We start from the raw sequence: 15,655 nt of genomic DNA, 5'->3' as shown, positions 1-15,655 counted from the left end.
TTTGGAGTGTTAATGAATAGAGAGAGAGAGAGAGAGAGAGAGAGATCTGGGAAGATAATGACAAATTGCTTGTACATTTATACGAGTCCCTCTATTGGAAGGTTGTAAAAATTGTAATTACGGCCCTGGCTAAATCTTTCACATATTTTAATTAAAGTGTAAAGTTAACAACAACTAGTTGAAAATGTCTTTATTGTATATATCTTAATATTTCTTATTGTACCCCTTTTATCACAGAAAACAATAAGCTGCTTTAAATTCAAGTTCATCATGAAATAAGTTATGGCCAACGCTCACCCAAGAGGGTTATTGATTGACGAAGAGCTGAAGAAAGGCTGATGAAAAAATAACAGCGTCTGAGGTTTGCTTGAATGAGCATCGAACCTGGCCGAGCAAGACCCGTCAATTTTCCTTCCATGAGGATGATTTGCACATTTACGGTGATTAAGCCGCACCCTACATGCGCACATCACTACTCAAAGGTAGCCTTGACCTTAGAGAGGTCATACTGACCTGGGATGCAAACCTCCTGAGGTAAGTTTAATCAGCGTCTCTCTCTCTCCTCTCTCTCTTCACTCATTTCTCTCTCTGCCTCTCTCTTTCTTTCTTTCTCCCCTTGCGCACTCTTTCTCTCTTGCCCTCTCTCCATGTCTCTCAATGCCTCTCTTATACTCCCCTCTCCTTCCCCACTGCCTCTCTCTTTCTTTCCTTCTCCCCTTGCGCACTCTTTCTCTCTTCCCCTCTCTCCATGTCTCTCAATGCCTCTCTTATACTCCCCTCTCCTTCCCCACTGCCTCTCTCTTTCTTTCCTTCTCCCCTTGCGCACTCTTTCTCTCTTGCCCTCTCTCCATGTCTCTCAATTCCTCTCTTATACTCCCCTATCCTTCCCCCTCTCTCTCTCTTTCTCTCTGCCTGTTTATCTCTCATCACTCAGAGTATACAAATACAGAAAGAATGCACCATTGTTTGCTCTTTTCCATCTATCTATCTATCAATCTATCTATTTATTCATCTATTGATCCCTTCATCTCTTCAAAGAGAAAAATGCAATACTATTTCCTTCTTCCAAGATGGATTTTACACAGTACAGTGCATCGTAATCATCATTCTATTCAGGCATGTGCAAGGATTTCATATCTTAGGCTGATCTTGCATGATTTACAAAGCCTGTATAGCGAGAGATTCAGTCCCTCTCATAAATATCAATTCAGTTCTAAAATCTTGATGCTGTGATGTACTCTCCTTAAAGGATAGGTCATATCAAACCACTTCTAAATGCAGCTTTAGTGAACATTTTAACAACAAGAATTATTAGAATTTGAGTGGGACCATACATTTCTTGTGGAAAACTCATAAAGCTCATTTAAAGCAATGTCTCTCGATCACTTTCATCTTATTTTTGACTCAATATTTCAAAGTATTTAATGGCCTATGCCAAATAATATCATCTGCATAGAACCAGAACGGTGTTAACTCTTATTCTAGCTCTTAAAGCCCCTCTATAGTGTGGGGAGCCCCAACAACTTGATGGCAATATTTCACGTAAAATTGTATCATAATGTGAAAGAGGATGTCATTTAAGACACATTTCTGCAAGGATTTTCAAAACAAATGTGTTTGAGTCAAATATTGATGAAAGAATACATAATTTAGGTTTTCTGTGTACAACAGAAAAACTAAATGATGTATTCTTTTATCAATATTTGTCATTAAAGACATTTGGGTGGGGGAATCTTTGCAGAAGTGTGTCTTAAATGACATCCTCTTTCACATCATGATACAATATTACGTGAAATTTTGCCATCAAATTTTCGGCGAAACTTTGAAAATCTTTGCAGAAGTGTGTCTTAAATGACATCCTCTTTCACATTATGATACAATATTATGTGAAATTTTGCCATCAAATTTTTGGCGATGTTGGGGCTCCCAACACTTTAAAGGGGCTTTAACAAATGGTTGTCTTGGCAAGAAGATACATAAGATCTGATATGAAAGCGTTTCTATTAAATCCAGCTATCACACCATGACCAGTGTATTGTGCCTCTGACATATTACAAAAGTTATTTCCAGGAAAGTTATGAACGAAATTAATCCATATTTTCCTATGAAAACACACAGATAGTGAGCATAAAGGAGTAGATTCACATTGTTTCATTAGCCATTGAGATGATATACATGCATACAATAGGCAGGGTAGATGTAAAACAAACAAGAATAAAGCAATGAATTTACATAAGCTCTAAATCTTAATGGACCTATAATGCAGACAAAGATAGGGATGGATTTCAATAGGGTATATAGTACTCATTGCAAGGGATTTAGCACATAGTAGTCCTATCTTCCAGGTACGTGAAGACGGAGAACAACATATTAATGAAAGAAAAAAAATACTTTTTTGTTCAAATTCTTACTCTCTGCAGGGCAATGCAAGAATGAATTCAAGTTTCCAAGCTTGGAGGATTTAAACAACTGCCTCTGTAGCAGTATAACTGCAATGTTAAAGCTGACCTGGAAGTAAACCATTGACTCTCAGGTAAAATGACCTCAATGTCAAACATCACCCCTCCAGCTATGTGTCAAGTTAGTCAAAATTGCTGTCCTCTTTAATATCCCAATATAACATGGTATACAGCAGGGCTCAACATTAACAGGCATTCACGACACATGGGCCCCCAATTTCCGAACCCCAAAAATCTCAAATTGTTAACATAGGGCTCATGCATAGAGCCTGTAAAAAGTTCATACCGGACCCCCTTAACAAAAAAAGTTAGTGTAGAGCCAGAATATAACATAAAGTGTATTGACTATGATTATATCCTTTGGTCATGATTGAGTTGCACCCACTCTGTGAACTTGAGACTGTACTATGCTCAACTGTGGGCAATGCTGCCTAGAGATTACCCATGTGCAATAGCTTTAGGCATGCCCCTCCCCCCTCTGAGCAGTCCCTCAACTTGTATATTCCATCAATACAAGAACAGATGTACCCAGGTACAATAATTAGCCCTCATCAGTCTTCTATGCATAAAACATGGAGTATCAGGGCAGGGCAGTGTCCGACCATCCCCTCATTTAACACCCCTGGGATTCAGGAAGCTTTGCTTTGAGAGAAGGTGATACCTAGTCTAAATACACACTCATCCACCCGTCCCCACCCGTTCACCCCTAAACACACTCCACCTTTCTTTTGTTTCTGACCGCTCAACTTATTCACAATCTGATTTGCACATTTCCAGTGAGTAAGCATGGCAAATCGGAGTAGACTTCATCATGCCTGGCCACTGAAGTAAGAAACCTTGACATGTAGGTCAAACTGCCCTGGGACGCTACAAAACCCTGTCAAACCTTGTTCAAAGGAGAAACCCAACCCAACCATTTTGAGAAACTAATTCACAATAAAAACAAATTACTTATTGGTTTATTTGGAATGTCATACTTAAACCAAGTCAAAAAGATCTAACACCATCTACTGTTTAAGCTACCAGGGGGTGTTTCATAAAGCTCTGTGTAAATTTACGAATGACTTAACACATGATTTGAATATGTAAAACCAAATGGGATGTCTAAAGTGTTTCCTGACATTTTAACAATGTGTGACTGTATTTCCAATTATCTCAACTAAATTGTAGCCAAAAAATACACTTTGCAGTACAATTTTTTTAATAGAGATAAGTTAAATCTACATTTGCATAGTTCAACTTCAGCTTATGCAATTAAAGGATTTGAGAATCCCATTTAGCTCTTCATATTCAAGTCATTCATAAAGTCATGCCCAACTTTACCCACAGCTTTATGAAACACCCCCCTGGGCATGTACAGCGAGAGACTCAAAGGAATTTTCTAATAAAAGCAAAGAGCTATGACCGATCACCCTGGGAATCATCAGATTAGTCAACTAGACTACCATGGGATTCCTCCAAGTCAGTCAACTAAACTATCCTGAGAATCCCCAAGGGTCAGTCAACTAAGCTACCCTTGGAATCCTCAAGGCCAGTGTACTAGGCTACCCTGGAATTTCTTCAAGTCAGTCAACTAAGCTGCCCTGGGAATCCTCCAAGTCAGTCAGCAAGGCTACCCTGGGAATCCCCAAAGTTAGTCAATTAAGCTACCCTGGGAATCATCAAGGTCAGTCAATGAGGCTACCCTGGATATCCACCACGTAAGTCAACGAAGCTTCCCTGGGAAACCTCAAGGTCAGCCGAATAGGATACCCTGGGAATCGTCAATCTACAAGGTCATTATGGGAATCAGTGCAGGTATAGCCATATTTAAGGGCAGGATATTACTTTGTAAGCCCTTCAGTAGAGTCATAGGGAGCAATTTTCCCTTTAAGAAAAACAGTACGGCCAAACCCTGTTGGGTATGCTTCATCAAACTACAAGGACCTGGACATTTAACGAAGGAGACAATAGGAGGAAAACCGCCTATGCCCTAGCTTTTCCACCCTTTTGCATTTTGTCACTTCACTCTAAATCTCATTCTGGCTCAGCAAATTTACCAATATGAAGTCTCTCTCTCTACTTCAGTCAAACCATGGAAGTAGGTCCATGGTCAAACTCTGTCCTTGCTGCCTGTAGAAACTCAAAGGATCTATCCAACACTAAGCAGGACTTCAGGATGAAAAGGGTTAAACCTGCTTCTCTTTCAATAGCCCTAGGGGCTGGCTTTGCACACCAATTCCCAAAGCCTGCCAGGCGTAAAATATGGTGTCCTAGCCCTCGGCTGTTCTCATGTTTGCCATAAAGAGAGAACACACCTCTACATCCACATTGAATATCTCCTCTCCATTCAGTGCCTTTGTACCTGATCTTGTTTCTCTCTATTGGGAATATCCTGTTGGTCAAGCATGGTTTGCAGTTCTCATAAGGCCTGTCTTCATCAGCTCGAGATTGCCAAATAACCAGCTATTTCTGATTTGGAAAATAAACCCGAAGTTACAAATCGCGTCTTCATCAGTTCAAGACTGGACCTCGAAACTCGAAACTCAAGCTCGAGAAATTAGCTCAAGATATTTTGCTCAGCGTTTGCGCATAGTGCAAGTCGTCGGGGTGGTGAAGAGGCACCAGACAAATAGCGGGATATTTTGCGAACTAGCCCAAGATATCTTGGGATGGTTATCTCGACCAAATGTCCTGCTAATTGCAACTGTGGGCTGATGAAGACTCAAATTAGCTGGATAATTTGTGATTGTGATAGTTAAAATAGCGGGTTATTTGGCAATCTTCAGCTGATGAGGATAGATGTATTGATGTATTATTGATGTATTATTGCGATACAGAGATGACCTTCAGACAATGTAGTTAGGAGGAAGATATCTAATTGCTTGTTACCTTGGGGGCAGTGATGCATAATGGGAAGGTGGAGAGATATGAAAATATGACCGACTCTTTCAATATTAACTTAATTTATTACCATTATAGGAATATTACCAAGATGAAGATGGACATGTAATATCAGGAGAGGATACAACTGATACTGCTGTTATGAGATAGATAGAGCTAGAGCGTGCAAGCAGAGAGACACAGCATTTCATGCAAAGTCTGTTCCTATTTAAATGTAAGTAACCACACAATACACACACACACACACACAAAAAAAAAAAAAACATACAGAGCTTAAGAGTGGTCAAGCCATTTTGAATCTTAGATTCCATTCACAAAATCCTTGAAATGGTTGCTGTATCCACAAAACCTGACCTACAAAAATCCAATGCGCAGCTGCCAATACCATTTATATTGATTTCTCCATTATCTCAGGATGGAAACTTGACCCAAAGATCCTATTCCATCCTTTAATATGTAGATCGCTTTTAGCATTTAGGGCAAACACGGTATTACAAAAACAGAAAAAATAGACAAAATGGGATATACAAAGATCTAATCTATGGTTTATTCCATTGATGAACAATCTTTAAAACACAGTAAGGAATTAAAAAGAAGTGATACCAGGATTTTCTCTACCTCTGATTAAAAATAGTATCCAAAATACAAAATTTAAAACAACAAGCAAAATCAAACAAAATCAAACAAAAACAAACAACAAACAGTTGAGATGAAGGTGTCTAGTCTATTGAGAGCCAAAATGGTATTAACCTAACACAGAAATAATATACTTTCCATTCTCAATACAACTTCAACATTGAAACTTTACATATCTCCTGGAATATTACAAGTGGTCAGTTCTAGCCATGTGGAGTGGTTAGTTCATCAAATTCTATTCACCTTCCCCCAATGGCTATGACTTAAAGAAAAGCATTACAATGTGCATAGGTGATTGTGGTGTTCATATGTGTAGAATCAATACTCTGCATTACAGGTGAGCACTTATCCTAGGATAGAATTTCAAAAGTGTCATAAACCACTGCGTTGCAATAACATTTCTAGGCAACCTATATTTCAAGGCTAACTGTCAGAGCTTTGGTCATACTCATGCAATCAGTTTTCTGAAAAATTGAGTAAAAATATATACAGAAATAAAGCCTAACATGTATTTTCTTCCTAAATATCTAGTGTCTTCTGCATCATTTCCAGTACTTTTATTTCAATATCTGATGTATAATTTTTTTAAAATATTAATGCATGAAACTAAAGTAAAATAAGCACCTTCTGTAATATCTTTCACTTACTCATCCTACATCTCCAAAACACTGAGCAATCAGTAGGGAATTATCTTTGAAGTGCCTCGATAAATCCATCGATTATATGCTTCATAGTTTATACCTATAGAAATAAAGTCGATTGTCCATACAAAGGAATAATATCTGTATATAGAAATAGGCAATAACAATGCATTACTTTTCGAAAGCTGTCTTACAATTGCTTTGACAATTTAAAAGTCCCTTAGGATATGACTAGATAATGGAACTTGTTTGCGTTTCAAGAAATATAATAATGATTACAGCAGTAAGCATCTTTCGTTTAACATTTACCTAGAAATACGTTCAACAATCAAAGGAAAGAGTTTTTCATCAAGGTGTTTACAGCGGTGCAATATTGTCCTGAATATTTATGTTGATCTGTATATATATCATGGGATCTATGAGGGAGTCCTGTAAGCTTCAAATATAATTTCTCTAGAGAAATACTGCCAGTTTAGATACCAACAATGAACTCTGAATAAGTTTTTAAATGCTGTATGAGCGTCGTACCAAACACAAACCACCAGCATAGAGTTATTGCACTCAATAACTTTCATGTGGGTATTGATAATAGTTTTATTCCCCCTTCATTTTCTTCATTTTCTTAACTACTAGAGTTCTTTGGGAAACAATAGCAACAACAACAAATATTTATTTAAAAAATAACATTCAGATATTTAAGAGAAAAATAATGTTTCTCCATCACTATCCCATCCGAAAAAGGCTGCCATGAACAAAAAGTACTTTAAAAATTCCACTTGAGGTGCAATAAAGATGCAACAACTGCCATGGTGACATTGGCAATCAATTCATCACAGATAAAGTGTAGGGGAATCCCCCTCACCACCGTGACCTCTGGGTGATCTCTCTTTACTCAGCTACCAGACAAATACCAGACCAAACAACCGCCCGCCCACGCACCCCTCTCTCCCTCTCCCTCTCTCTCTCTCTCTCTCTCTCTCTCTCTCTCTCTCTCTCTCTCTCAGTAGTGTCACTCCCTGCTTCCTAACCATGTGTCATCATGGACTGTGCTTAAAGGTACGGTATCAGCAATGAAAAGTCTCACACATCCTTCAATGAGAAGATTGTATAATCACTTGTAAGGAGAGTCCTCAAAGTGAGCAGTTTAAATGTTAATGAGGCTACCTTGGGTAGACAAAATAATCATTATTATATCATTATTAGCTCTATCACTCATTGATGACCATGGAGTATGAAAATCATAGAAGAAATGTCTCCTGAAGAGAATTGCTCTTCATGGATTGTATTTGGCTCCTATGCAATGGAAAAGAGAAATTCAAAAATCTGAATACAAAGGTCAACTGGTCAACACAGGTCTTCATATCTACTGCAGATGATTTACTAATCTTAAATTTTAAAATAAAAAATTGAATCTCTGATAAAGAGCTCTATGTTTGAAGCTTTACATACTTTCATAAGAGTCCATAGAATTTACTAAGCTGTGTAGTTGCTGGAAGATGAAAAATCTTTATGTATGTACTCATATAATTAATGGTAATTTCAAAGAAAAAAAAGTATAATCTTCTCCTCTCGATTCCTAAACGAAGAAATTCAATTTAAACAATGATTCCTAATTCAAACAAAACTCCTTTTTTGCCATCTAAGTTAGGAGAATCAGAGAAAATCTACCAAGGATTTTATTTTCCATTATAGAGATCTTATAATAGCTTTTATCAAAATCAAAAGGAAACAATTTCTTGAGGCTGGATTCTCAATTGCAATGAGGAACTTGCTATAATTATTTACAAGAAATATTTCACCTCTAACTCGACCCTTTTTGCCATTTCATAGAAGATTCAACCCTCTACTTTTCTCCTTGTTTGACTAATATAAAATATTCATATCTATTTCTTCATATAGCACCTTTTTTATCACAAATAACTCATCAAACAAATTTATAGTGCATTATTTCCAGAGTTTTAGTCTTATCCATCTATAATTAATCTTCAAAATATGATATATTTAGCAAGCATCTAGGCACGAACTGGCTACAAAAAACCCAATTACTTTATAAAATTACAAATTAAATCTAGGATCAAGTGATCATCAGGTAAGTTCAAAGATACAAATATATTAAACAGAGTAGGCAGTAAGACTGCACAAAGATAATAATGGCACGGTCAGCTTTATTCCTCAGAATAATAATTGTTATATATTCCGTAAGTATCTAGGCACCAACTGGCTACAAAAACCCCAATTGGTTCATAGATTACAAACTAAGTATAGGATCAGTGAGTGTAAGTTCAAAAATACAAACATTAAGTGAAACACAGGTACAGAGGATACATGTTAGAAGCTGAACTTGACCTGTGAGCATTTCAATAATCATTAATTACACGACATAAGCAATATATGAAGAACTTAAACTTTCATTTTTGTTAAAATGAATTGATTAAAAGAAAGCTTGAAAATGAGATGACAAAGAAAAGGTCTCAAAGAGGGAGAGGATGGGAGGGAAGAAGACTTGGGAGGGATTAGGATTGATGAGCATGGAATACAAATAGATTACTGACACACAGTGATTAGGCTAGAATTCACGAGTTAACTCAACAAAATAATGCATGTACATGAAGAAAGCTCAATTAAACTATAAACAAAACATTCACTTAAATTTTAATTTCCTTATTTTTATATTCATCTATTTTAGGAAAAGATTATTTGTAATTGTTTCAATTGTAATGTTTCAATTTCTGTGAAACCATCAAGGTTCTCTGGCAGTACGCAGAAGACTCAACGTAATGATAACTGTCCAATCTATAGAGAAATGTTAAACAAAAGATGAGTGCCATAAAATGAAAGCCACTGACCTCTTACAATGGAATTTATGCTCCCTATCTCTGGTTACAAAATATCATCAATTTCCATGAAATTGGGGATATAATAGTTGTATTGATGGTGTGCCTTGATGAAGGACATGACTAATGAGAAAGGGCAGAGTGAGGGAGGATGAGGGAGGAGAGACTGTGAAGAGGGCATGACAGGAAGGGAGAAAGGTAAGTGATAAAGTGAGATACAAAGAACAGGGGAAAAGGGTAATATAGATAGATGGGGAGGGTGAGAGAGAGAGAGAGGGAGAGAGAGAGAGGGAGAGAGAGAGAGAGAGGGAGAGAGAGAGGGAGAGAGGGAGAGAGAGAGAGAGAGCGAGAGAGGGAGGGAGAGAGGGAGAGAGAGAGAGAAAGGGAAGGAAGAGAAAGGCAGAGATAGATGGGGAGTCAGATTGGGTTGGGGTGGGATAAAGAGAGAGAAATGAAGGGATAGAGAGAGAAAGAGGGATAGACAGGGAGTAGAACAGAAAGAGAGAGTATATCGACAAATTAACAGGGTGGGCAGATTTCAAGAGGAGAGGGGAGAAAAGAAAAATTAACCAAAGGCAAAACCAAAAGTGAACAGAGCGTGAGTTGGTGTATATAAAACAGATGAGATGCAAGAGGAAATTGGAAGAGGGACGAGAGCGAAAAAGGGGAAGAATAAAAGGGGAAGGAAGCATTACCAGTGTCAGTGACATCTACTCATGTTACAGTCACAACAGAAGAGCTCGGGGAGTCAACAGAAATTGAAATATGGGTTTCCAGACTCATAAAGGGTTGAATAGAGTTACGGCCATTCCCAGTTCAAGTCAAGTCCATTATACAATCACCAATGGGACTATTAAGCCACAGGGATCGGAACATAATTACAGAATGGGGTGATATCATCGCATTTCCCAGAAGTTTCCTGATGACACAAAATGCATAGTTAGCAACTGCTATTATCTCATTGTTAGATCATGAAATGCAATATGAAGGATTAGTGATATGCTAATAGTAGCTTAGGGAAGGCATATTGGAAAAGAAATGATACTTTTTTTCTCTTGGATCCTAAGGAGAAACACAGGAAAGTGGGTAAATTCTCTGAGATTTCATTAAAAAATTGCATTTAAATAGTTTGTTTTAGCTAATCTAGAAACTGCGAGTTTGACCACTAAAGGGTTTGTTACACGAGAACTTGTTGACTATTTTCCTTGAAAATGATGCCCTGAAGTGGCAGAGACAGATTTTAAAAAGCAAGGGGGGTATAAACAGAGAAGCTTAGAGAATGAGAAAGGGGTAGGAGCAACAACAACAACAAATGGGGGAATAATTTAAAAATTCTGATCCATATTGGCTTTGTTCCTGTTTTTTATCAGTCATATATAAAAGAAAGGGGATGGAAGGGGAATGTCAGAAAAAATTATGAAAAATCAGAAGAATGTTGGCCTTGCTTGGATGTGTCAATTAATAGTGTGGTCCTGAAGATAATTGGGTTAGGGGTTTCATGAACTGGTTTATAGATAGACGACACTGATGCAAATTCATTCATTCAGTCATTGGTTAGCATTGGGCAATGATGTCTGATGTGTAAGGGACTTTCAAGTTTTGCGGTCCTATAAATCTAATATCGGAGATCATCTGTATTGACTTTGACCTGTTTTCTCTTTCATTTGATATATGACACATATCTCAGGTTAATGACTTCTAATTGACCTCTATTGTGACACCTGTAATCATGCAATACTGTGCAATATTATGTGAACTCTGCTAGTTTTTTTGTTCTCTTTTAATATGAAACATATCTTTTTTAAATGTGCTACATTGTGCTTCAACAAGAAAGATTCATTATTATATTATTGTATCTCATTACCCATTTGACAGGAGACATTAAATTGTCAAAGTCAAACTGTTTTGCCTTAACTGTTGAATAATTCCTGATTGCATAACCATGGGTTAATGCATTCCGTGTTTGAGGTAGGACCCAAATAAACCCTCACAATTAACTCAACTACAATGAGAAACAAACCCTCATGCTCCCATTAAATCAATATTCAATGAAATAACAGCAATTATCACACATGGTTGCTTTCTGACGAAGTCAACATTTGATTGTTCTTTGTGTCTGTGTCAATGATCTACAGATTGCCCTGTTTAATTGACACATTATCAAATGTCGCTGAATAGAAACACATTTTGGGGAGAGAGATGAGGGTCGTTTGTTGAGAGAGGTCGATGACATTGCGGTCTCTACTGAAGATGATGACTCACTCTCCTACAAAGTCAATCGTGGATGCCTCCATGGATAAAACCGTCTCTTCACTCATCTTACTTTTGTGTTGACTTATTTTACACTCTGGCTTTTGATATTTCCCTTTCCTTTAGCTTATGGCCTTAACTATCTCCTCCTTATTTCCTTTTCCATACATTTCTCTCATTCTTTCACCTTTTTTTCAGTAACTTTTCTGTTCCAGTGCAATCATCAATCACGTAGTGTTTTCGTTTTTTATTTATTTTACACTTTTTAAATCCAACAAGAACCATGTACCGAGTCAGAACTGTGCACTGATTTCTCTTTTTACGATCTGGAATGACTTTTAGGCTATTACACGAGGCACCTGATGAAATTTCAAAATGTTGGGTGTCTAGAGTTTCAATTTGGGGTCCATGTGCACCAGCCAACATTGGCGTTGAGGATCATCCGTCATCAGACACCACAGGATAGATCATGAGCTCTTTCCAGGTCTGCTATCAAAAGCCAGGGTAGACTAGTCTCAAGTTCATTCTGTCATTTTCAACCCGCAAAAACATGACTTACAATGATCTGACTTTCAAATCAGCTCCGCTGGATTAATCCCAGCTCCTTTTCCATTTCCGGACATGGAGTCCAAGAAACAAAACAACAGAAACAACCAAACTGCAGATAGATGTATCTGATCATCTAAGGATTTAAATGAGATTTCCTGTAATATCTGCGAACTCGTTTTGATATTGCTGATAGGATATCTAGGGTTTGATAGAGAGAATGTTTGACAAGTCTGCAAGCTTGGCTATTACGATTTACCAAGATCTTATCTAAACAGCGGTGTGATTTATAGACCCTTACTGCACTTGAAATGAACCCCAAAAGGACATGATCACACAAGAATATCAACTGTGCATTACATACAGCAACAAGTTATATTTTTTCTAATAAAGATAACAAGTAAGTATGATAGTGATAGTTACATTGCACTCACATGGTAAATGCCAATACGTAAATTCTAGGATTATAAGCAACAGATCCCATCTAACACAATCCAATATCTAAAAGGTATTTGCTATAGCACTTTTTTATTGCAGTTCAAGTGTTCCACAAAGGGCTCCACATATTTTAGTAACTGCAACAAGTATAGAGATTTACAACAAAACAAAACAAAAATACACACGCAAACATAACTAAAAAAGAGAAAATGATTGCAAAATTTCAAATAATATTCACTTCATCAGTTGTTCAAAGACAACTGTGTTGAATGTCAGGGGATGAAATGACACTATTTAGGGAGGTTTATACATGGGTGGTGAGTTGGATGGAAGAATTATAGCTATCATAACTTTTCAAATATTGGTTAGAAACATATTTTGTCTGCTCAGTGCCAGAAAGGCACAAAGTGATGTTACTTTACAATACATATGAGGTGCTTCTGGCTCTGAGCATGTGACTTTATAATCCTAAATACCATACTTGCACAGAAAAGTATGCAAGAAAAATTTCATTGCAGGTCACAACAAAGATAGAACTAAAATTTGGAGGTGGTTGGCAACTTGGCAGACTAGTAAAGCAGCAAAAAAGGTCTCAGGTCTTAGAAAACTAGGTGAGTGTTCTTCATTTATCTCATTTCCTTGTAAAACGGATAAAGTAGCAAACTTGCACCAAATAAGATGATCTGATAAGAGATGGGGTTTGGGGAAACTGGAAACTCTTATTGGAAGAGAGAAGATCTATTTGTATTGTCATGGCAAAGAAGGAAATGAGAAAGATCAAAAACAGGTTTGACGTTTTGAAATAATTTGGACTGGAAAATTAACATTTATTTATTTATGACATTAAATAACATGGGTTTAGTTTTGGATCAAGCTCAACTAAAACTAATACATATATTTGGTTAAAATTCATGTGAATGTCTGAATATTGGCAGTATCTGTCAGTCTTTAGGAAACTGTTTCTGTTTCAGTTGTTACCTTAAGATAGTTTTGAAGTTGATATCTTAAAATATAAATAAAAAGAAATGTTACAGTTAACAGGATTGTTAACAGGTTAAGGCAAATCCATTTTATTCTATAACAATTTTTATCATCAAAATTGAAACTTTGAAAATTATATAAAAATGCCATGCTGAATATATCCTTTTATCCTTCAAAAAATACATAAAGAGCTGTAAGTAAGCATCTAATAAAAATTTGGTACAAAACAATGCAGAGTTGCAGGTTCTCACACCCTGAATACAAATATATTAAGAAAACATTAAGTAATTCTTCCAAATTGCTTTCATCAGATGAGAGTTAAGCTTTTAAAGTCCCTCACTAGCAATTCAATTTGAGTTGAGGCTTGATTTAATGGTACCAACCTCCTTCATGAATAATTGATCCTACTTTTACCACTTGGATTGAAGATGTCATATCTTTCCTTTTTACATCAGTCATTCTAGGGAAGTACAACCTTGATTAAGCATTGTTGCTTAATCTTTAAAGGTAAAGACCAGTATTGGAAACGCCCCAATTTCAAAAAATGAAACGGAAGCTCTCATTACCAATTATGTGAAAGAATATGTTTTGACTAATAAATGATGATAAAAAATTTGGCGGGAAACCGCCTACTAATTCATATATTTGGTAAATTTGTTTCTCTCATGGTCTGTGAGAGATATAGGGTAGTCCCATATACATCTTTCTGTGTATAGTGCTTGTAACTTTACGAAGAATGGGCAAAATTTCTTATCATTTTGATGATTCCAGAACCTTGCAGATGCTAGATGCTAGATGATCAACCTTTTCTGATCGATTCCACAACGTTTCTTTCACAATGCAATCGCATGACCATAACTGGTCTTTACCTTTAATAACAAAAGTATCAAGTCTCCATTGCTTTATTTTGACAGTTTCAGGGCAAGTTACATATTCATGTAAAAATATGCAATTTAAAAAAAAACTTTTCATGGATATGGGTAAATTTGAGAAAATTCTATGGGATATTTTCTAGAAAACCATTAAAAAATCTCCATCCTCTCTCAAACTATCTTCACTTCTTTACTTGAGGAAAACTTTTAAACTTGGCACAACCAGGGGCTGTGAGGAAGTAGATACTCGTCATTATGGTAAACCAATGTCTCTCATCGGAAACAGATTACATCTTATATCTTCAAGGAGCGGTAGCAGGCACGTAGAAGAGTGATTAGATTTATAGCGTTTCAACCGCAATGATTTTAATCTGCTATCTGTCCCTGAACTGAACTTCTTTTGATTCTCCACTGCTTGCACGATCCTTAAAATTACAGTCAGAATTATTGCAGCATACAACATACCTTGTTTGACTCCCTTAGAATAACCTATATTATCAAAATTAACCTATTATACAATATAGACATATTTCTTCAAATCATTTACATATTTACATATATTTCCTACATGTAAATAAGTTCAAATATTTACATTCAATAGCTAAAATGAAAAGGCTTAAACTTACAAATTCTAACTCTTTTTTAAAGCAATTCGTTAAAACATTGCCTCAGATTCTAAAACTAAATCCTGGATTTAACTCATGCTGCAATCAAAATTATATACCTTTAGGTCAGTCAGGAATTCCATGACTTTTACAAGTTGATCGCCTATCTAATTATCAAGATATTTATGATAGGAAATTGAAATTTCGTTTTTCCTAACGGTGTTTATAACACTACAGTCTGGGGAAAATGAGTATGGTAAAACCGGTCACTCAAATATTTTAAATTTGTTCGGGCTTCAATATTACACCATATTACAGACACTGATAACACATAGGGCCATGCATCTCAGATTTAACATTGTTAAACATTCAGAAAATTAAGCTTAGCCTTTCCATAACGTAGGCAAAATGTCATGCATTGGGGGGCATTACATTTAGAACTTGAGGCAATAAGAAACTTAATTATTTCAGTGACATTCTCAGTTTTATAATATACATAAAAGATCCAGC

Source organism: Strongylocentrotus purpuratus, unplaced genomic scaffold, assembly GCF_000002235.5.
Source record: "Strongylocentrotus purpuratus isolate Spur 01 unplaced genomic scaffold, Spur_5.0 spur5_scaffold_5, whole genome shotgun sequence".
NCBI classification, from domain to species: domain Eukaryota; kingdom Metazoa; phylum Echinodermata; class Echinoidea; order Camarodonta; family Strongylocentrotidae; genus Strongylocentrotus; species Strongylocentrotus purpuratus.
This window is presented reverse-complemented; position numbering follows the sequence as displayed.